At 39.5% G+C, this 22,608-nt stretch overlaps 1 long non-coding RNA gene across 1 annotated transcript in view; it reads left to right on the top strand.

Moving 5' to 3' along the window:
• LOC117674247 (uncharacterized) overlaps nucleotides 1-22,608 on the top strand; it is an 80,214-nt gene that overhangs the window by 37,311 nt on the left and 20,295 nt on the right. Inside the window, exon 4 of the long non-coding RNA XR_015731303.1 lies at nucleotides 2,332-2,390. This is a non-coding gene — a long non-coding RNA (uncharacterized LOC117674247). The remainder of the gene's footprint in view (nucleotides 1-2,331; nucleotides 2,391-22,608) is intronic.

Genomic DNA, 22,608 nt, shown 5'->3' with positions numbered 1-22,608 from the left:
GAGCTGCAGAAAATGAGCTATATGCTAAGATGGGTTAGTAGCTGGTCCTTAGTGAACAGGGGATAAAATCAAACCTAGTTATTATTTTAAATTTGCCCCCATTTGTTCTCTCTGATATGGAAATAAATAGATGCTGTGGTCTCCTTTGATTTTCACACATTAAGTATGAAAATAAAAACGGATACCTTTAGAATTAGATGCTGTAGAAATACTGTCTTTGGGGTCGCTGATTATGTTGATGATGCTAATATGATATACATCATGTTGCTCTTTAGTTAGTCTTTTCATATCAAACTTGATTTGCAACTTGGCAGCAACTGAAAACCTCTGGTCAAATTTATTCTGGAATTCAGTGAATCCCTTCCCTCCAAAAAGATATGGCAGCGTTTCCTCCTGATCTGACAGCATGTTGACAAATATATTTCGCAATGTGGCAGTGTAAGAACTAGCAACTTGATTGGGAAAATCGTCTTCTAACAAGGCATATAATGTATGAACTTTAAATTCATAAACAGCAAATGAAGCAATGAACCTAGTAATATTATTCTTTTGTGAGTGTTCTTTTGTTGGTCAAAGACCAGGGGTGGGTTCTAATTACCTTTACTACCGGTTTGCAGCGGGGCTGCGCACGCGCACTCGCTTCACTCGCGCACGCTCTTCTCTGCATGCGCAGAAGCATTTTGATGACGTCGGGGTCAGTGGGTGGAGCCTCCCGCCGGTTTTACTACCGGTTCTATAGAACCGGTGTGAACCGGGAGCAACCCACCCCTGTCAAAGATCAGAACAAACGTAATCATACATACTATTCGCTCTCTTCTCTTACTTCTAGCTAATCAGATCTTACTTGAGTATTGTTGGAGATGTGAATGTTTGGATGCTACGTATTATCATGTTTGGTGGACCTGTAGGAAAGTTAAGGCTTTTTGGATAAAAATTTGGTGGGTCATGCAGAATGTTTTGAAGAAAAAAATTCAATTCTCTCCACAATTGTTTTTATTGGGTATAGTTAAGGGTTTTACATCGGGTGAAACAAAATTGATATTGTATATGATAACAGCAGCAAGATTGTTGATAGGTAAATATTGGAAAAATGAAGCTTTGCCCACTGTCGAGGAATGGACTATGAAGATGGCCAGTTTTGCAGAGATGGCGAAGATTTCAGCATACTTAAAAGATTGTTCACAAGAGACTTATGAATGGGAATGGAAAAGGTGGATAGAATATGTTCAGAACAAATATCAAACTAGAAAGTATCAAATAGCTTTTATTTGAAAATAATGTATTAGAAATATTTTAATGTAATGAGGTAAAGAGAAAAATTATACAGGGGAGGGAGGGGTTCAAGTTTACATATAAGTGTTATATTAAGGGTTTTTTATGAGTATGAGTATATTATAGGGAAGTCTGGGGGGAGGGGAGGGTTAGGGAGGGTTAGGGAGGTTGGGAAGTTTGGGGGGGAGGTGGGGGGGGAAAAGGGGTGAAAATGTAATTGTAAAACTTTTGCAATAAAAAAAAGATCTTACTTGAGTAAAAATTAAGAAAAAAAATCATGGCAAAGGGAATGATTATTTACAACAGTTCATTTAGTGACTGTTCAAAGTTACAACAGCGCTGAAAAAAGTGACTTCTGGCCCTTTTTCACATTTACAACCATTGCAGCATCTCCATAGTCATGTGATCAAAATTCAGATGCGTGGCAACTGACTCATATTTATGACGGTTGCAGTATCCCGGCATTATGTGGTCACCGTTTACCACCTTCTGATAAACAAAGTCAATGGAAAAACCAGATTCACTTAACAAACAGATTACTAACTTAATAACTGCAGTGATTCACTTAACAACTATGCCACGAAAGGTCATAAAATGGGGCAAAATTCACTTAATAAATATTTTGCCTGACAACAGAAATTTTGGGCTCAATTGAGGTCGTAAGTCGAGGAATATCTGTATTAAGCATTGTAATGCTGCAGTCTGCTTCAGGGTTCTTCCCTTGGGGGTGACTTTTTCTACTCAAATGCTATTTCATGGTCTGCTGGCATTCAGTAGAAGAAACTTAACAGTAATAAGCAATTCCATTTGCCATCCATTGACATGAATTGGCCTCCCTCTATCAGCCTTCCATTGTTCTGCTGGCTGCGTATCTTCTCTCCTGCTGCAGCACAAGGAAAATATAGTTTAGTCTTAGGAAAATTACCAACGGTGACCAGTCCTTTTATGAAAGACTATTTCAAAAGCTTTCTTAACTGGAAGAAATGTGTTTATTTATCCTGGCCTCCTTTAGAAGCGTAGCACATTTAGTACAGATTTTCTTTTTCTTCCCTTTCACAGGATTGCTCATTGTTTGACTTCACAAAATTTGAATCCAACCCACAGAGACATAGATAAAGGTAACAGGCCAATTTTCAAACTCTCACTCCCATACTGTAAAGTATCGAGCTTCCCTTTGTTCATATTCATCAGGCTAAAGATGTTATGACTCTAGTCTAGGCAATAAACTCTCTCTCTCTCTCAAGTTTTATCAAAGCAACAAATTAAAACTGCAGGAAAAGGAGTGGAAAAGGGACAATCTGCTTTTGTTAAACTGCATAAATTTTTGATACACAATGCTCAATTCTCTTTTTGAAAAGGGTCTGGTAGCACCCTATGATTGTGTACTTTATCAGGTGCAATTCTGTCATTTCAAAAGAAAAGAAAAAAATGTAATTTTTTTTTAAAAGCATCTGCTGGGTTTCAAGCCAAGAACCTTCTCTATGATAAGTAAAGGTTTCAACCAGTATGCTATTTTAGCAAGACTATTAAAGTGAGATATAGAACTGTTATATCCTTATAAGGACATCCGCCGGGGATTGGCTAATCCTCTGGTGGGAAATTCAAAATGCTACCTCTGGGCGATGCAACTTGCCGGGAGCGCTTAAAAGGAGAGCTCCGGCAGCGCAGCCGCCAGTCTTGTTCTCATTTAATAAAAGTGCTGAATGGACCACGCTGGTCGCGTCTTCTTTTCCTGCGCCTGATCTAACAAGAACCTATCCAGCGGTACGATTCAGCCAGTTCGCACCACTTTGGGAGAACCGGTTGTTAACTTTCTGAGCAGTTTGGTGAACTGGTTGTTGGAAAAAATCATTAGGGCAGAGAACCGGTTGTTAAATTATTTGAATACCACCAATGAACCTATCTGTGTTTATAAGAAGCACTGGCTTAAATGAAAGGGTGGCTCTTCTTCTGTAGTCAATGAACTGCTGAGACAACCCAGAAACAAATTGAAGTAATGTAGCCCAAATGGACAGGGGCCCTCAAGGGAAAAGTGCTTTCCTTTAAAAGTAAAACAGAAAAACATGTGCTGAGGTATCTTTATAAGAAAGTGGGGGTTTAGTAGAGTTGCCTGTTTCTATCCTGAAATTGTTGCCTACCCACTCTAGTGATAGGGCAATGAGCAGTGTGATAAGGAAGATAAAAAGGATATATTCACAATTTAATGAATCTAGAAATGGGAATTTTTAATTTTTTTTTTTAATTTTTGATTTATATGCCGCCCTTCTCCGAAGACTCAGGGCGGCTTACAATGTGCTCAGCAATAGCCTTCATCCTTTTTTGTATATTTATACAAAGTCAGCTTATTGCCCCCACAACTGGGTCCTCAATTTACCTACCTTAGAAAGGATGGAAGGCTGAGTCAACCTTGAGCCTTGGCGAGATTCGAACCCTGCAGTAATTGCAGGCAGCTGGTCTTAATAACCAGCTTAATAACAGGGTGCCTTAAACCCCTGTACTACCATAGATATAGATATGTACATAGATATCAACCAACCCAATTCTAGTCCTTCAGTTTGAATGTAAATTGCAGTTTACAAATGTTAGCATTAACTTGCAGTTATGTCCACCAACATCTTTTATGAGTTTGCATTTGGCAAGGAAGAAAAGAGAATCATTTTATTTTCTTGGCTTGGGAATAGATAAAAATGAGCAGTGTTCTAGCCAAGTAAAGAAGAGATTAATCCAAAGAAGGAGCAATGATAAACCTGTAAGAAATGAACTATTCCTTAGACAACAAAGATCAGAACTGTTAAAACAAATGGCTTTTCCAGGGATAATATACAACAGGGAATGTTGGATGTTGGGGGGAAAAAAAGATAAACAGTTTAGCATTCTAGACTTGCTAAGACTGCCATGCAAGGAGAAACAGCTGTTCACATGCTTTGAGCATGTGAGGAGAGTGAATGATGGACTGGAAACAATAACTATGCTTGGTAAGGTTGAGGGAAGTAGAAGTAGCAGAAGACAGGTAGATCAATGATAACAAGCGAGGACTAGTTCAAGGTGGCAGGCCAGTGGTGGGTTGCTCCCGGTTCTGTCCGGTTCTATAGAACCGGTAGTAAAACCGGCGGGAGGCTCTGCCAACCTGCCACGACATCATCATGGGTGATCTGCGCATGTGCAGAAGCGCGTGCATTCCCGCTGCGAACCAGTAGTGAAGGTAAGTAGAACCCACCCCTGTGACACCCACCAGATTTACATACAGTCCTCCAGGTGTTCTGACCCAGCCTTCGCAAGCAATAAGAAACCACTTACTCATGAGTAAAACAAACTCTTTTTTTCTTAAAACAGGGCACGAACAGTCTTTATTCACATGGGGGAGATAAAACCAAAAATAGTCACAACTGAAAATCTTTTTCCCCTTCTGAAACACTCTCTGCACAAAAAGTCTCTGTTCACATGAGAACTCAAGATAAAAAAAGTCCTTCAATGATTAAGCCAAGCAGAAACAGTCCCTCTTCACACCGGCTGAGGCAAATACACTACCTATTGGGTCCCAGCAGCGAGACTCAATTGGCACCTCAAATACAGAGCAATTAGCTCTGACAAACCTTGTTCTGGCAAAGGAATCCAACTTGATTGATGTAGACTGGAAAATAAACGGTTGCCTGTGGCAACCGGTCATTCCCAAACCCCTATTATTTATTTCCCAGCCAGGGAGGGACTGGCTAGCATCTACAACTTCTTTTCTCTGAGAGCTGGCTTATTGTCTTTTTTTCCTCTCCTCTCCTCTCTACACAAGAGCCTCGGTGGTGCAGCGGACTAAAGTGCTGTTAAGTGCTAGCACTTAGCTGCCAGCTGCCTGCAATTAGTGCAAGTTAGAATCTCACCAGGCTCAAGGTTGACTCAGCCTTCCATCCTTTTGAGGTAGGTAAATTAAGGACCCGGATTGTGGGGGCAGTAAACCAACTTTGTATAGAACAACACTGCTTAGGGGGGCCCCGAAAGCCCTAATAAGCAGCCCTAATAAGTATGCAGGCTATTGCTAAAATGCATTGTAAGCCGCCCTGAGTCTACGGAGAAGGGCAGCATATAAATTGGACTAATAAATAAATAAATAAATAAATACGCCCATCTGGGATGGGCCCCATCTGTTCCTCCTCACTCAGCTTCTGCCTCTGATTCTGCTTCCTCATCAGAACCTTCCAAAGGCTCTGAAGCTGCCCAGGCTCCTCCTTCTCCTCGTCTGACTCCGCTGCTAGCTCTAACAACACAGGCTTTAAGCTCAACTGAATGGTACCTATTTTACCTTTTGAGAGCTAGGTGGGTACAATAATCTCCGTCAATCATACCCTCTTTGAAAGGCATCTGAATAAATATGATTACATTGATTTATTATACAGAATTCTGAAATGGAATGTACATTTAATTTTAACCCTTTTGGTTCAGAGCTACAGTCCATCAGAAGGTATTTTACATTTTACAGGTACTCCTTGCCTTACAACAGTTCATTTGGTGACCGTTCAAAGTTAAAACAGCACTGAAAAAAGTGACTTATGGCCTTTTTTCACACTTATGGCTTTTGCAGCATCCCTATGATCACATGATCAAAAATCAATGCTTGGCAAGTGGTTCATATTTATGACGATTGCAGTGTCCTGGGCTCATGTGATCACCTTTTGCGACCTTCTGACAAGCAAAGTCAATGGGGAAGCCAGATTCACTTAACAACCCTGTCACTAACTTAACAACTGCAGTGATTCACTTAACAACTGTGGCAAGAAAAGTCATAAAATGGGACAAACTCACTTAACAAATGTTTCACTGAGCAACATAGATGTTGGGCTCCATTGTGGTCAGAACTCGAGGACTACCTATACAGTGTTAAAAAGTACAGCCACATTAAAGAAAATAAGAATGTATCTTCTGGACTGATTTTTTTTTTTAATCAATGGGGATATTTAGGTGGGAGTAATTATTGAATCTGTTAGGCCTTCCTCAGGAGCTGTCACTTTAGCATGATCAAAGAATGCAGATGTCATATGAAATATAAATGTGCCTCTTTTTTTAAAAAAAAAGCTCCCATTAGAGGAGAAAATGAAATATGCTTATAATTTGGCAGAGAGGCAGAGTTGATACATGTGATGTCTGTTATCTTCCATTTGTCCTTGTTTTGATGAATTGTAACATCCATGGCTAGCATACGGATATATTAATTGGTGTTTGACATAGGGGGGAGTGATGGCTCTCATTTTTAGCCAGACAGAAAGATGTTATATGCAGCCTAGAAGCTCTGATGTGATAATGATACAGAAGGTGACAATTTCATTGTAGTGCAGATGGCTGTGTCCTTTGGTTGCTGAGAGGAACTGAATGCATATAATGTTTATTTGGTGGTTAAAATGCCCATCCTGTTATTTGCTGCAACTTCTGAGCTACAAACTAAATATCTGCAATCAAAGCAAGGACAGTCCAGTAATGCTTTGGGTGAAATTGAAGGGGGAGAGGGACAGAGGGAAAGAGAGGGAGAGGGGAGAGGGAGGAGGAGAGAGAGAAGGTATAAAAAGGTTTCTTCTTCTTCTTCTTCTTCTATTAAGTGTGTTGCACTAAGAATATTCAGAATTAATTATTTGTTTTGCATAACTGCTATGGGCTACCAAATAAACTGAATTGCTATAATGAAACAAATGGGAAATGACTATTTATTAATATTTCTGATGGAGTGGCTCAGATTGATAGGATAATTTTTCATATTGTCTCAGGAACGTACCTATATATTGATACACATGACAAGAAATGATGACACCAAAATGACAACGTGATCACACAATAATAATTCCATTATATCACCATATGATGATTTCTGAGGCAAGCATGTAAACAACTTGATTTGCCTGATGTCACAATTAATCGTGTCCTTATTTCCCCATCCTTCCTCTGGACAGCTGTATATCCATGGCAACAATCCTTATGTACATCGGCTGTGAAAATCTTTCGATAGCTGATTAAGGGTGATACACCTTCTTGGGCTTTTGACTTTGAATGCATGAAAAAAGTCACAGTTCCAACTGTGGTTAGGAAAAAGGCAAAGAAGTGGGAATCAGGATAAACCCTACATTTGATTTAAATTAAATAAAACATGATTAGTATTCATTTCCATTTACTAATGTCCTTGGGTATTAAAACCATATTCCAACAGTGATTTTAGCTCTAAGGGCTGCAAATAAAGCTTGATGGAATTTCATACAGCTATGCAATCATTTCTGCAGTCCTGAATTAGATGCTAGTGGAAGGCTTGGAATGAACATATATTATGGGATATCGTCCTAGACTCGCTTTGAAGTCCTAAATTAAAAATATTGAACTATGGGAATTAAACATTTCAAAATGTAGTTTTTAAGTTGCAAAATTAAGTTGCAATTTGGGAAAATAGTCATCAATAATAAATAACAGACAAAGACTTGGGGAGGGAGGGGGGAGGGAGGGAGGAAGGATAAAAAAACCCCATCTTATTAGCATTGATTTGTGATCACCTGGGGAGGTCGCTACATTGCTATCTTTTAAACTGGCCATGCTTCTATTAACATTATTTTTATTTTTGAAAACAAAACAAAACAAGAAATACAACCACATCAGTGGTGGGTTTCCCCCCGGTTCAGACCGGTTCTATAGAACTGGTAGTAAAACCGGCAGGAGGCTCCACCCACTGACCTTGATGTCTTTAGAAGTGAACTGCGCATGCGCAGAAGCAAGGCGCATGCACGAGCAAAGCGAGCGCGCGTGTGCGATCCCATTGCGTACCGGTAGTAAAGGTAAGTAGAATCCACCCCTGAACCACATGTATGAAAAAAAAAAACCCTCACATTTGCAATTAATTTGTAAAATAATTCACTTTTCACACAACAAATTAAACCTCACCACATACATATAGTGATTAGGGATTTTTTTCCAATATCATACATGTTCCCCACAGGACACTGTAATTTGGTATGAATTGTACTATAACCAGTTAGGATGTTAGAATTAGGAAACATACTAATTTTCCATTCAAAAGCCAAACTTGTCTGTGCTGAAATATGGAGATTGAATCTCTATTACATTAAAACATCCATTGCATGCCCAATGAAATTGAAACATAGATTCAATTGTCACTCATTTTAATTGCTCTTTAGATTATAAAATTGCTGCTTTTCTTTTCTGTGATCAATATTCAGGAACCTTTAAGAAGGTTGCTGAATACCTACTGAGAGCCATGGCTTTTAAAATGGCCTAGTGCCTCTTTCACATTATTAACTGTTCCAAGGGTTTCATTTGATTTCATTATTGTTTTGTTTTGTTTTGTTATTTTATTTTTGTTTTATTTATACAATAAATAAAAATGAGACAAATTCCTCTAATCACACTTGCCCAAATAAAGTATTCAGTTTTATTGTATTTGCTGCACTTCCCTTTTATGAATGGCTTTCAATCGTAATTAAACAAATCAACAAATAGATCTGTCTTTCCGTTTTGTCAGTAAAGATCTGCTTCAAAGATGGACATCGAGCACATTTTTTTCCATCCATAATTTTATGCCCAGAATGGTAATATATTTTGAATCACACAAAACTATTTGTTTTGTTATAATCCAAATCCAAAAACTCCAGAGTTTTTCATAAATCAGTATATTCTATTATTTAGTTATATGGTTTGATATCACATTAACAGATATAAACGTTATTTCTCTTCCCCAAACAATGTTAACAACAATATGAATATTGAACTAAAACATGGCAACCAAAGAATAAGCCCAAATGGTATTTGCCCAAGTCCCATCAAATATTGAACATTAGCATAAAACAACAGACATACAGTTCTTCCTAAACATCTGCTGAGCTGTGCAAAAAAGTACACATTGGTAAATTAGTGTCATCTTAAAATCGTAAGAAACATACATAACTTTCATAGTAAGATGAAACTGAAGTTGGCAATATCCATTTTCAGCTCTTTTAAAATAAATAAATAAATAAATAAATAAATTGTTGCTTTCAAAACACTTTCTTATTCAATAATTAATTTGGGAATTTTAAAAACTACTATGATACAGGTACAAACAGGAAAATAACTTATTTTTATTGAAAAAAAATCATTCTGAAGTATTAGACAGTACATCAAATACTTTTAAATGAGTCATTAAGAATAAGATCATCTCAAGTGTTTTTCTATCCAAGTACTACTACTACCACCACTAATAATAATTATCCTATGATGATATCTATAACACCAACAAACATCCACATCTGCCTACCCCAGGTCCTTGGAAAGGACTCAATAGGTGGATAAAAAGGCCAAAACCAGTCTGAACATCTGGCTGACTGTGTGATGAACAACAACATCATCATCATCAACAACAACAATCATTATATAATAATTATAATAATAATGATGGCAGCAACCCGTATCAACTATCAGAGCCAGTCAATATTTGTGATACATTTTTAAATGTTCAGTTGACTTGAGTTTCATGTTTAATGAATAAAAGTTTATAACAACAACAACAACAACAGACAAAGTAGATTATAAGAACTGGCAATGGCTATGAGCAGCAAAACTGAAGAAAGAAACAGGCTAATTCTGGCTGCATAACACCAAGCCTTAAGAACAAATGAATATAAAGCCAGAATTTAGAAAAGAAGCAAGAGACAGCAAATGCCACCTCTGCAAAGAAGCTGAAGAAATGGTGGACCACCTAGTTAGCTGCTGCAAGAAGATTGCACAGAGTGACTAAAAACAACAGCATAACAAAGGAACAACAATGGTGCATTGAAACATCTACAAGAAATGCCATTTGCCTGCAAGCAAGAATGGATGGTGTATAGTCTATTTGTCTATAAAACAAACAAAATAATAGGAAATGAAGAAGCTAAATTGCTCTGATACATTGGAATTCATATGGGCAGGTATGTGCCACATAACACCCTGACTTAACAATGTTTGACAAGGAAGACAAAAATTTTGGATAGTCGACATACCTGGAGACAGCAAGAATAGAAGAAAAAGAACTGGAAAATATCACAAAATACAAAGATACATAAATAGAAGTAGAATGTCTAGCAAAAAAAAAAGCAAAAATAGAACCAATATCAATAGATGCCTTGGGTGCAATCCCAAAACATCTGGATCATTACTTGAACCCAAACAGCATTGACAAAATCAGCATCAATCAATTGCAAAAGGCAGCTTTACTTGGAACAGCTTACATCTTGTGACAATACCATTAATACCATCAAAAAACAACATTTATCTATCCCAGGTCTTTGGAAAGAACTCAATAGATGGATAAAAATGCCAAATCCAATCTAAACCTTTGGCTGACTGTGCAGCCAACCATAATAATAATCTATTTACAGTGCTTAGAGTGGGATTATCCCTAAATATCCATTTCTCTGTGAGGAGAAATAAATCTTCAGCTTCCATCTCTGAATCTTTGAAATATCCTTGCAGTCTTTTATCTGAGAACATTGACTGGATTCCTGCCAAAAGAAGTAGGTAGCCTTGCAATTATCAAAGTCAGACAATAACTTTCTAGTCTTGCAAAACCATAATGGTTTTGCAATAAATCATTTGGACTCCACAATAAAATATAGGAAAAAATATAAACCCAATGATAAAGAGCAAAACAGGCTCTTCTGTTTTGATGGGCATAAAGCTTAAACTGCCCAAGGAGCTTCTGATCCAGTTCTACAGAGGAATGATTGAGTATGTCATTTGCACCTGTATACCTGTCTGGTTTGGTTCTGCAACCCAACAAGACAGACACAGACGTCAGAGGATAATTAGAACTGCAGAAAAAACCATTGCTACCAACCTGCCTTCCATTGAGGACCTGTATACTGCACGAGTCAAAAAGAGGGCTGTGAAAATATCTACAGACCCCTTACATCCTGGACATAAACTGTTTCAACTCCTACCCTCAAAACGACATCAGAACAACTAGATACAAGAACAGTTTTTTTCCCGAATGCCATCACTCTGCTAAACAAATAATTCCCTCAACACTGTCAAACTATTCACTAAGTCTGCACTACTATTAATCTTCTCAGTGTTCCTATCACCCATCTCCTCCCACTTACGACTGTATGACTGTAACCTTGTTGCTGGTATCCTTACGATTTATATTGACAGTTTCCTAATATGATTTGATTGCTTATTTGTTCCCTATGACTATCATTAAGTGTTGTACCTTATGATTCTTGACAAATATATCTTTTCTTGTATGTACACTGAGAGCATATGCACCAAGACAAATTCCTTGTGTGTCCAATCACACTTGGCCAATAAAGAATTCTATTTCTATTTCTAAAAGATAAAAGAGTTCTCTTAAATGCTGCAGTGGCTTGAAGTAGTCATAGTGCCCCTTTAAAGCACAAAAATGAATTAATTCGTACCCATGAAAGTGTGACAGCCCTAAATTCACCTTGTAAACATCTCCCAAAAACTTCTAAATGAAAAATGGGTCTCAATATTTTACCCCTTCCCATCAGGATTATGTCCAATCTCACCTGCCATAGTCTCTTTGAACCCCAGGGTGACCCTACCTAAAGTATATTCCCCGGGCTAAAAAAAATTGTTCACTCCTGTGCTAAACTAAAGTAATTGCTAAGCCTTTGGTAATATTTTGTTCATCCAAAAAACCCCTACAGAATAGTAAGTTACTTTTTCAGGAAATCTGAAGTAAAAGACAACTTGAACCTTCTAGAATCTAGATGTTTTGGACTGCAACTCCCATCTATTTCAGTATGTGAGAGAACAATGGGAGAACGATTTAGTCCAAACCTGCTGAATGTCACCAGCAACACTGTCTTTGATCATACATAGAATATACTGAAACTACATATTTTTATAAATTTTATAGGTTTCTGAGCTTCTCAGATTCATGCAGCATCTCTTTCTTTTTTTAAGTAAACAATGTATATGTTTATTTAAATATTAAATACTTGCATGAATAAACTGGAACCCCAAATCCTCCAAATTGTGATAGAAACAGAATTCTTTTCTCCAAAATTTCATACAAGGATATGAACAGCAGGAACATTTTTTCTGCAATAAATTCAATAGCATAGCAAACATTCTATTATTGTTTATGACTACACACCCCATGACTGGTCTCCAGATATTTATTTTTATCTTTTTGACAATATTTTTATGAAGATTAAAATCTCACCCTTTTGAGCAGGCTTTGGAGACCTTCTATAAAAAAAAAGCTTCAGCGCTGGAATGTTTACCAAGGATGGAAAGATTCTCTACAAGCTTGTTGGATCTACTAGCCTGACTCTGATATTTACACGTTGAACTGGACAACCTACATTCTGCAAGCATAAGGGATTTGCCTCTTATGACACAAGACAAGTTGAAAGATGGCACCAAAAGTACTGCAGGAGTACTGAAGCACCAAAAAATGGAAGTAAGTCTCCTTCCATCTTTCAGACCATAAAAGCCTATTAGTTCCATAAATTCTATTTCAAGCTCTAGAATAGGTTTATCTACCCTTGGCAACTTTAAGGCCTGTAGATTTCAATTCCCAGCATGGCTGGCTGGAGAATTCTGGGAGTTGAAGTCCAAAAGTCTTAAAGTTACCATGGTTGAACAACCCTCCTCTAGAAGGAATATCACAGGTCTCCTGGAAAGCAGAGAACTGAAATTAAGAATAGAGTATTGTTCTTTAGATTAGATTTTTTTTAAAAAAAATGCAACTGAATTCATGGTCCTTATACTAGGAAATATTTGTTTGTTTAGGTTCATTACTTAAATGTTTATAAAGCAAAACTGAGAGGGGGATATAAATTCCCCAACTTGTAAAGCAGCAGAAAGTAAACCTCATTCTCAAGGAGTACAGAATCATTTCAGTTTCTAGATAACTTTCCTTTTTTCAAGCCCAGGCCCAAAATGCAGGATCTCACTGTAGATTTTCACATCCTGATACATTCCCCAGCTTGATTAGATAAGGTGTGAGTCATACTTCATTCATAACTAATAAGAAATAAGAAACCTTGCCTTATATGCTAGTCTTATTATGAAACAGATGTGCTAGAATGTGCTCCATATATGAGGCCTAGATCACATCATTCAACGACCTCACATCATTCTGAAACAAATCCATTAAAATGCATTTTAAAAGAACAATGGAGTTGAGGGGAGGGATAATGAATCATGCTGTTGTCGACAGAAAACAAAAATGTATTTTAAAAAGCAAAAGTCTGCTTGCTGTAAATTAATGTCTGAGAAGGAGTCACAGATACAGAGGAACACTGCAATTGTTGGCCTAGAATCAAGGCAATATCTAGAGCCTATAATAGCCACACTGATTTGGGAAAGCAGTTAATTCCAATGCTGTACAAAACAGATGTGTACACATTGCATTTATATGGAAATTACGTTGATTATATGGGCTGGCCTATTAGGTTTAATTTGGTTTTCTTCATGGGAAGAAATCTGAGGTTTGTTGCATACTGAGATGTCATCCATTAGGTAAATGCAACTTCAGGGAGATTCACATAGAACATAAAAAAAAAAAATCAAGATGGCAGATACAATCACACAATGAACATGCTATCCTTTTTTTTTTTAAAGGTGTGTTACACATGCAGCATGTGTTAAAAAAGAGATAAGGCTTCAATTGTGCAACTGTGGCTAACCCTGCCAGGGGTGCCCTGCGCACCTTCCAATTTCAACCCAACCATTCCAGAAGTTTGAAAAAAAAAACCCTGATATAGATTCTATCATATTTATTTCCTATTCCTTATTAGTAGTGATGTTTTAATTCAGGGATGAGGGTTTTTTTTTCTTAGTGGGCCTCATTTCTCCAAGGGTAGAAATTCTCCAACAACTAATTTAATGGTAGTTATAGGTCAGCACTGAATGGGATCATAGCTAACTATGGTTGGGGTAGAAGCATGTTTGTGGATACAGGAATCTCCTTCTCTTTCTCCTACCATTTCTCATGCCTTTTACAGTGGGCTGCCAAGAGATTGCACTGAAGTGATCAAATAATCACAGGTTGCCAAATCATAATTTAAAAGACTAATGTGATACTTACTGTTTACTTTCGGTATAAAAATATTAGGGAGTACTTTATTTTTTTATGAGGATAAAATCATTTGCTTTATAAGCCATTATTTTATTCTGGACATGATCCCTCCATTTGTCAACATTTTTTCTTCCAAGCTTTCAGGAACGTTTGAATAAAACCTAAATACAGTTTTGCTGTGTGTGTGTGTTTTTTTCCAGTTATGGCATCTGTATTCTGCAGGACTGAAAAGCATCAGTATTTCCCCTAGGAAGTCTCCCAAAGGTCCAATTTTAGTTCGGACTACTTCATAAACCTCCTGCTTCATCTCAAGGAGCTGCAGAATAAATCAGGAGCAGTAGAAGCCCTTTTAGAATTAGAGATTTAACTGGATCTGAGGCACATCTCAGATCCTTCTGCCCATGTTGAAATATAGAGGAAGAGCTGCTACCTTGAATGTTAGCCATTCAAGATAGATCAGATTAGGAAACAAAAGTTCTTCAGGCTAATACTACTTTTATTATAAAGTTATAGTGACAGAGTCTTGCAAGCCTGAATGTGCTTCCCACTTCCCTCCTTTTATCTCTGTGAGAACTAAAGATAGTCTTATAAGACCTTTTGTCAGATTACAGTTCTTCTCCAGACTCAAGGTTCTTTTATCTGTCCATTGTCTAGATCTTCCTTCTTTTCCTCAAAGTCATTCCTTCCTATTACAATATAGCAATAACAATAGCACTTCGACTTATATACCGCTTCACAGTGCTTTATAGCCCTTTCTAAGCGGTTTCCTGAATCAGCATCTTGCCCCCCACAATCTGGGCCCTCACTTTACTGACCTCAGAAGGATGGAAGGCTGAGTCAAGCTTGAGCTGGTGAGAATCGAACTGCTGAACTGCTGGAAACCAGCAGTCAGCAAAAGTAGCCTGCAGTGCTGCATTCTAACCACTGTGCCACCATAGTGCAAATCTTCTACAAATCTTCTTTCAATTTTTCATCCTCCTGCTTTTCTTGAATAAGAAATCTGACATAGCTTAAATTTTACTTCTAATAGGATAAAGTAATCTCTTTCCTCAGGGATATACACAAAAAAGGAGGGAATCATCAAAATTTGCAAAATGGCAGGATGCAGCAGCCACCATCTTGGAAATTTTGACCCAGAAATAATCCAACAGATCATGGAAGCTACCACTCCTTCCCAGATTTTGCTTCTGTGGTCATGAGTAGTGCCCATTTTCTGTATTATAGGTACTTGGATTAGCAAATATCTCTGTAGGTTTATATTTCAGTATTTTGAAATAGAAAGTTTCAAAGAGTAGTGTATATTAAATATATATATTTTAGGGAAATAAAACATACAATGCAGGCAGCTGGAACAATAAACTCATTATGATTAATATTGCACATAGTTTGTTTCCGAGAAACCTCCGCATGCATATTAAGCATGTCCTATCTTCCTATTAGGAGTTTTCCATGGCAACAAGTCACAAATAGACATTAAGCTGCATTGTCAAAAGCATTAGGCCTAGCTTTGGTAACTGCAGCAACGTTATCAACATTCCAGAAATACTGCCTGCCAGAAATAGCTTTTGCAAGCCTAAAATATAAATTATACTTCTAACATAAAGGAATGTATTCACAACTCAAAATAAATGGATTTGCATGCCATTCAGGCATACTTAATTAATTCTTCACTTTCCCATTAATGTCTCTCCTTCAATTCCTTTCTGGAATTAATGGCAGGGTAAATTTTCTTATATGACGGGGAGGACATCAGATGGTGGAGAAAGACTAGGGACATAATTCCTAAGGAACATCATTTAGCCTCTATGGCTTATTGGTACATGATATTTTATTTTGATGAAGGACTTCTCAAACTGAGGTACTGAGGAAGAAATTTGTCCATATTGCCAGGACTTGGGGCGGGGGGTGTATCAAATCTGGTGGTCCAAATAAAGGTAAATAATAGTTTTCTTTGAAGGATTTAAATTGTGTTTGATAATATATACTTTTATATTCAAGTTGCTAAAGACAATCCTAACAGGATTTAATATAAGGTAAAGGTAATGAATGCAAATGTAAACAATGTAAATTTTCTTTTGTTTCTTGATCAGCATTGATTTCAGGACAGAGTATGTATGTGTGTTTGTATGTGTATACATATATTTATACACACACACACACACACACATACATACATACATACATACAGGTACATACACATACACACACACACATATATACATCAAGCAAAAGATGATTCAAACAAAATTATTTGTCTGTTTATTAATGAGATGGACAGTAACTCAGGGTGCCATGCAGCAATCCAAAAATACTATTTGTGTGTGTGTGTATGTGTATGTATGTTTATGTACACACAGTTTTCTCTAGCACCTAAAAGAAATATTAGAGCTAGGTGCATTTCTTAGGGGAGGGGATTGTATAAGTACTCTAGAGTTTGATAAGAAGGTAGGATAGAAATCCTAGAAAATAAATAAACAAGTACAATACTTCCTCAAGTTTAGGTACATCCATGTCTGCAATTATATATCAAGAGAATTTAGGAACATCCACAGGATATGATTCGGGGTAGTACTGATGACTGGACCAGCCTTGTGGACCTCTGAGACCTCCATGCATTTCTCTAAAATTTGCAGGGAACCATGCCTGTCCTCCATTTGTAACAGCAGAAAGGCATGTTCTCCTTTCTGAAAGGGAGATGAATGGCATCTTTCTCTAGGTCTAGGATGTAGAGGAAGATGTTGCTTCACAGTTCAAAGCCAAGTTGCTGGGACTCAAACTTAGAAATGATATTTTGAATGCTACTGGGTTTCTTCGTAAAGATTGGAATGGCTGTTACCTTTGAGATAGCTGTTAATACTGAATTAAGAGTTACGGTAGATATAAAGGCTGTGTGTTCTGCATTATGTAGTATAACTACATATACTACATAACTATGTAGTAGTTATAACTATGCAAACAATATTTTATCTCCATCTATATTTTCAGTGAATGTGTGTTTTAAGCTAAGCCATTTATAACTGTAACAATGTCAAGTAAGAGCCTGGTGGCGCAGCAGACTAATAGCCTGTTATTATCATTCAGCTGCCTGCAATTACTGCTAGTTCAAATCTCCCCAGGCTCAAGGTTGACTCAGCCTTCCATCCTTTCTAAGATAGGTAAATTGAGGACCCAGTTTGTGGGGGCAAAAAGCTGACTTTGTATAAATATACAAAAGGATGAAGGCTATTGCTTAACGCATTGTAAGCCGCCCTGAGTCTCCGGAGAAGGGCGGCATATAAATCAAATTTAAAAAAAAAAGTGTTCCGACACAGAGATTTCTCATCAGAAAAAATAACTACCCAACGAAGTGCAGCTACTAAAGACTGGATTAAGTTTGTGTTTAAGCTAGGACTTAATAGCTGAACCTTCAAAGACTCAAACAAAATTGGTTGTGTTATATTCTGAGAATCTGAAGTCAGAACATATCCACAAGATTTGGCAAAGCCAACAGTGAGGTGTAAGTGCTCTCCACAGTCCATCAGTTCCTCTTAACCTACTTTATTTGTCATACTTACTTTTTTATTGACTTGATTTATATGCTGCCTTTCTCTTCAAAAATGACCCTCAAAGCTGTTTTCAGTTCAAAATTATTCATGGATAGGCAAATACAGTGTAACAAAATACAAACGTTTTTATATTTTTATTTTTATGGTCCCACAACGTGCTCAAAGGGCAGGTTGTATACATTAATGCAGCCTAGACCTACCTTACACAAAAAAAATTAAACCATGTAAACTGAACTCATAGCTAGTGTTCCCTGAATAACAACCAGTGAGCTGAAGATTATGTAGAACCTGGAAATCAGATTCTGTTGCGCTGACAGCAGTTAATTAATATGAACTTTCTCAGCTCTACTTGACATTTGAGCTAATAAGAGTTCTTATATAAGTATGGCAGGCTCCCCATAAAGCTGGCTATGTTGTAATTTATAGCCATTGATATTACTTTCCCTTGAAGCCTGATCGTCTTCCAAAAGAAGTTGAGTGACTTCATGGAAGTCATGGGGATCTATGGCTATTAGCGGTAATGGCAGTGTGACTGCCTCCGAAGACCATCTGTCAGAAGACTACTGGGCTTCCTTCTGCCGTTGATCAGATACTGTAAGAACAGACAGTTGGATTAGAGGGGGAAGGAATCCAATCCAATAGGATTCAATGCTTATGTTTGTATGACCCAAACAAGCACTGTTAACACTGGGAATATTACAAGCATTTTTGGCATGCGCAAAGGATGAAACATATCGCAATAATATTGTAGAGTATGTCGATCTGGCCATTAAGGAGATGGTTCAGTTTTCTGGAAATAAATTATCCAGAATAATAAATTATTCATGACTATTTCCTCTTTGCCTACTAGACTAGTACAGGTAGTCCTTGACTTACAACCATTCATTTGGTGACCGTTTGAAGTTACGATGGCACTGAAAAAAGTGACTTACAACTGGTGAATGAATGAATGAATGAATGAATGAATGAATGAATGAATGAATGAATGAATGAATGATAGTAGCATGACTTGGAGTTACACTGTGCTATGCATCCCTAAATAAGCATACTGAAAGGCAGGGGGTGGGGAAGAGGGAAGCAGACATCTTCACAACATCCACACAATCTTTCCCTGAAAGAAACTAAATATAACTGTCAATGTTTACCAGTGACAGTTACAAGAAAACAACCATAAATAAGAGACAGTTGGAGCCAAAGGTTGCATTGCAACAATAGCGTGATCCTGCCATACTATTGAAGTATCACTGCTCTGTTGCTCCCATTCCTCACCATTGTCTCGCTAACAAGTGGGGAAGACATGAGTGGTATAAGTGTTTTGCTGTATCACAGAAAGGCTTCTCTGAGGAAATAGCTCTGAAGAACACTCCAATGATGATCTGCTTTCAGAATTTGAAAAATAGAAATGCTGTTTCTATGGATACACCAAAACACTTCCACTGACTTCCCTGTCATCCTCAATGTTAAGCATGCATGTCTGAGAAACTGTGCACGATGATTTTGGAGGACACATTTTGGATCAGGAAATAAATACTGCCAAGTATTGCTAGCTTTACAATGCCATGGCATGTCACTCCATGGGTCACTCCATTAACTGGCCCAGTGTTTATCTTCTGGTTTTGTTTCTGTGATATTAGCAATGGAAACAGCCACCTTTTTCTTCTTTTCTTTTACGTCCTTTTTGTCACTCTTCTATATCCAATATATAGTTTCATTTAAAGCCAAGTTTCCACAGACTGCTTCTGGTTATTGCAGCTCCTTTACTGAGCTCTTTGGAATAGGAGAAAAAAAAAAGAATCCTAATCTATACTTCATATATCATCTACTAAGGTTCTCTCCTGTCCAAAAAATCAAACATGATGCCAAGCTGATGCATCGTAACCCCTCACCAAATATCAGGCCTAAAATAAGCAATTAATGGAGAACAGATCAGAGCTGTTCCATGCGGCTTTGGCATTTAGTCATGCCGGCCCCATGACCACGGAGACGTCTTCGGACAGCGCTGGCTCTTCGGCTTTGAAACAGAGATGAGCACCACCCGCTAGAGTTGGGAACGACTAGCACATACGTGCGAGGGGAACCTTTACCTTTACCTTTACCTTTTTAGACCAGAGCTGTACAGTGTGAATCTGCTCAGAACTGCCAGATTGGGATTCAGAAGTGATTTGGGTGTTATTCACAACTCTATTAAGTGTAATATAAATTCATCCTATTGCTAATCCCAAAGAATAAATAAATAATAAAGCTGCCTGCCAAATCTTGGGTCTCACCTTCTTATTTTTTGATCAACATAAAATTCTGCCCAATGCCAGGAAGTTGGGTACTTCAGCCTAGCAATATCCTATATTTGTGATGGTGAATCTATGGCACGCATGTCACAGGTGGCACGCAGCGCCCTCTCTGTGGGTATATGAGCCATCATCCCAGTTCAGCTCCGCCGTGCATACGTGTGCCTCCCGCCAGCCAGCTGGTCGTCGGGGAGCAGGGAGCATGCATGGGAGCCACGTGCGCATGAGGGGGGCAGGGCACATGTGGGAGGCCACACGTGCATGTGCAAGGGGGCAGGAGGCATGCGAAGGGACCTTTGGCCACTTGGTCCAGAAAAGGTTAGCCATCACTGTCCTATATATTTGGATTCCCATGTTAGTACACATGTCCCAAAGGTGCTCTTTTTTTTTTCAAGAGGCAACTGGACTGGCAACTGGTTTTTCTTTGAAGACATTTCGCTTCTCATCCAAAAAGCTTCTTCAGCTCTGACTGGATGGTGGGGAATGGGGGGTCGAGGGGGGGGCTAAAACTTATCCAGATAGTGTTTCTAACATCAATACTGTGAGTGGGAGGGGCAGATACAGCGGGAGCAGGGGGCCATATTGTGTTAGGGGAGCGCGTGCTCGCTGTTTACGAGCGGTAGCACGCTCCGGCCCCCAAGGCTCCACTCGTTCCCCAAGTTGCACAGACCCTCAGGGCCCGGGCCTTCGGCTGATGTTGTGCAATGCCAGGTCTGTAGTAAATAAGGCCCCCCTCATTTGTGATCTTGTTCAGGAGGGAGGAGCGGACCTGGCAGGTATTACAGAGACCTGGTTGGGCCAGGAGGGGGGGTTCCCCTGGTTGAAATGTGCCCACCAGGTTTCCATGCATTCCATCAGCTGAGGTCACAGGGGAGGGGCGGGTGGGTAGCGGTTATTATTAAAGAAGGTCTTAGATCGAGAGAGGCCACTGTTCCTCAGACGGCCGGCTGTGAGTCCCTCCTTGTGAAGTGGGGTCATGGGGTACAGATGGGTTTGCTGATCACGTACCTGGCTCCCTGCCATGTGGCAGCAGCCCTGCCCGAGCTCCTCAACGTTATCGCAGCGGTGGCGGTTGACACCCTTAGACTTATGGTCATGGAGGATTTCAACCTGCCGTCCGTGGGTGAGATGTCTGAGGTGGCTTGGAAGTTCATGGCTTCCATGACAGCTATGGACCTGACCCAGCTAATTCATGGCCCTACCCACACGGGGGAAACACGCTGGACCTGGTTTTTGTCTCTGGACAGTGGTTGAGTGATCTTGAGATAGGGGATATAGTCACCAAGCCCTTGTCATGGTTGGATCACTCTCTCCTTCGCCTTGACCTTCAAACCGCTGCACCTCGCCGCAGGGAGGCGGAGCCGGTAAGATGGTTCTGCCCCAGGCGCTTGATGGAGGTTGGGCCATTCCCTGAGGCTCTGGCTCACGCCTCGACTGGAGACCTAGTGGCCGCCTGGGACAGGGCGGCCGCTGGAGCTCTGGATCGGGTCGTGCCTTTGCGGCCTCTGACCCGGCGCCGATCTCATCTGGCTCCTTGGTTCACTGAGGAGCTAAGGGAGATCAAGCGCCGGAAAAGACGCCTAGAGAGTAGTTGGAGGACCAGTCTTTCTGAATCTGACCGGACACTGGTAAAATCTCATATTAAGAATTATCTAGTGGCGATAAAAGCAGCAAAGTGTAATTATTTTGCTGCTCTTATTGCATTATCAGAGAACCACCTGGCTGCCCTGTTTAGGGTGACCCGCTCCTTGCTCCACCAGGGAGTGCGGGAGGACTCCTTGGAGGGTAGAGCCGAGGACTTTGTACAGTATCTGCATGACAAAATCACTCAGATTCGGGAAGGTCTGGACTCCGACTGGGTAGTTTCAGGGAGGATGACTGAGGCAGGTCTTGAGAACGTTATCTGGGATGAGTTTGATCCTGTGACTCCTGACAACATGGACAGGATTCTGGGTAGACTGAACGTGACCACATGTTTGTTGGACCCGTGTCCCTCCTGGTTAGTGCTGGCTTCTCAGGTGATGTGAGGCTGGCTCCAGGGGATTATAAATGCTTCATTGAGTGAGGGTGACTTCCCCGCTGCCTTGAAAGAGGCGGTGGTGAGGCCTCTCCTCAAGAAGCCTTCCCTGGACCCGGCAGTGTTGTCTAATTATTGTCCGGTCTCCAACCTTCGCTTTGTGGTGAAGGTTGTTGAGAGTGTGGTTGCACAACAGCTCCCCCAGCACCTGGATGAAACGGTGTATCTGGATCTGTTCCAATCAGGCTTCAGGCCTGGGTACAGCACGGAAACGGCATTGGTCACGTTGATCTCTGGAGGGCTCGGGACAGGGGGTGCTCCTCTGTCCTGGTCCTATTAGATCTCTCAGCAGCTTTTGATACCATCAACCATGGTATAATGCTGCACCAGTTGAAAGAGTTAGGGGTGGGGGGCACTGTATTGCAGTGGTTCTCCTCCTTT

The sequence above is a fragment of the Pantherophis guttatus genome, chromosome 1 (assembly GCF_059756535.1).
Source record: "Pantherophis guttatus breed Tessera chromosome 1, ASM5975653v1, whole genome shotgun sequence".
NCBI classification, from domain to species: Eukaryota; Metazoa; Chordata; class Lepidosauria; order Squamata; family Colubridae; genus Pantherophis; species Pantherophis guttatus.
The sequence above is the reverse complement of the archived record's forward strand: the minus strand, read 5'-3'. Positions and strand labels throughout refer to the sequence as shown.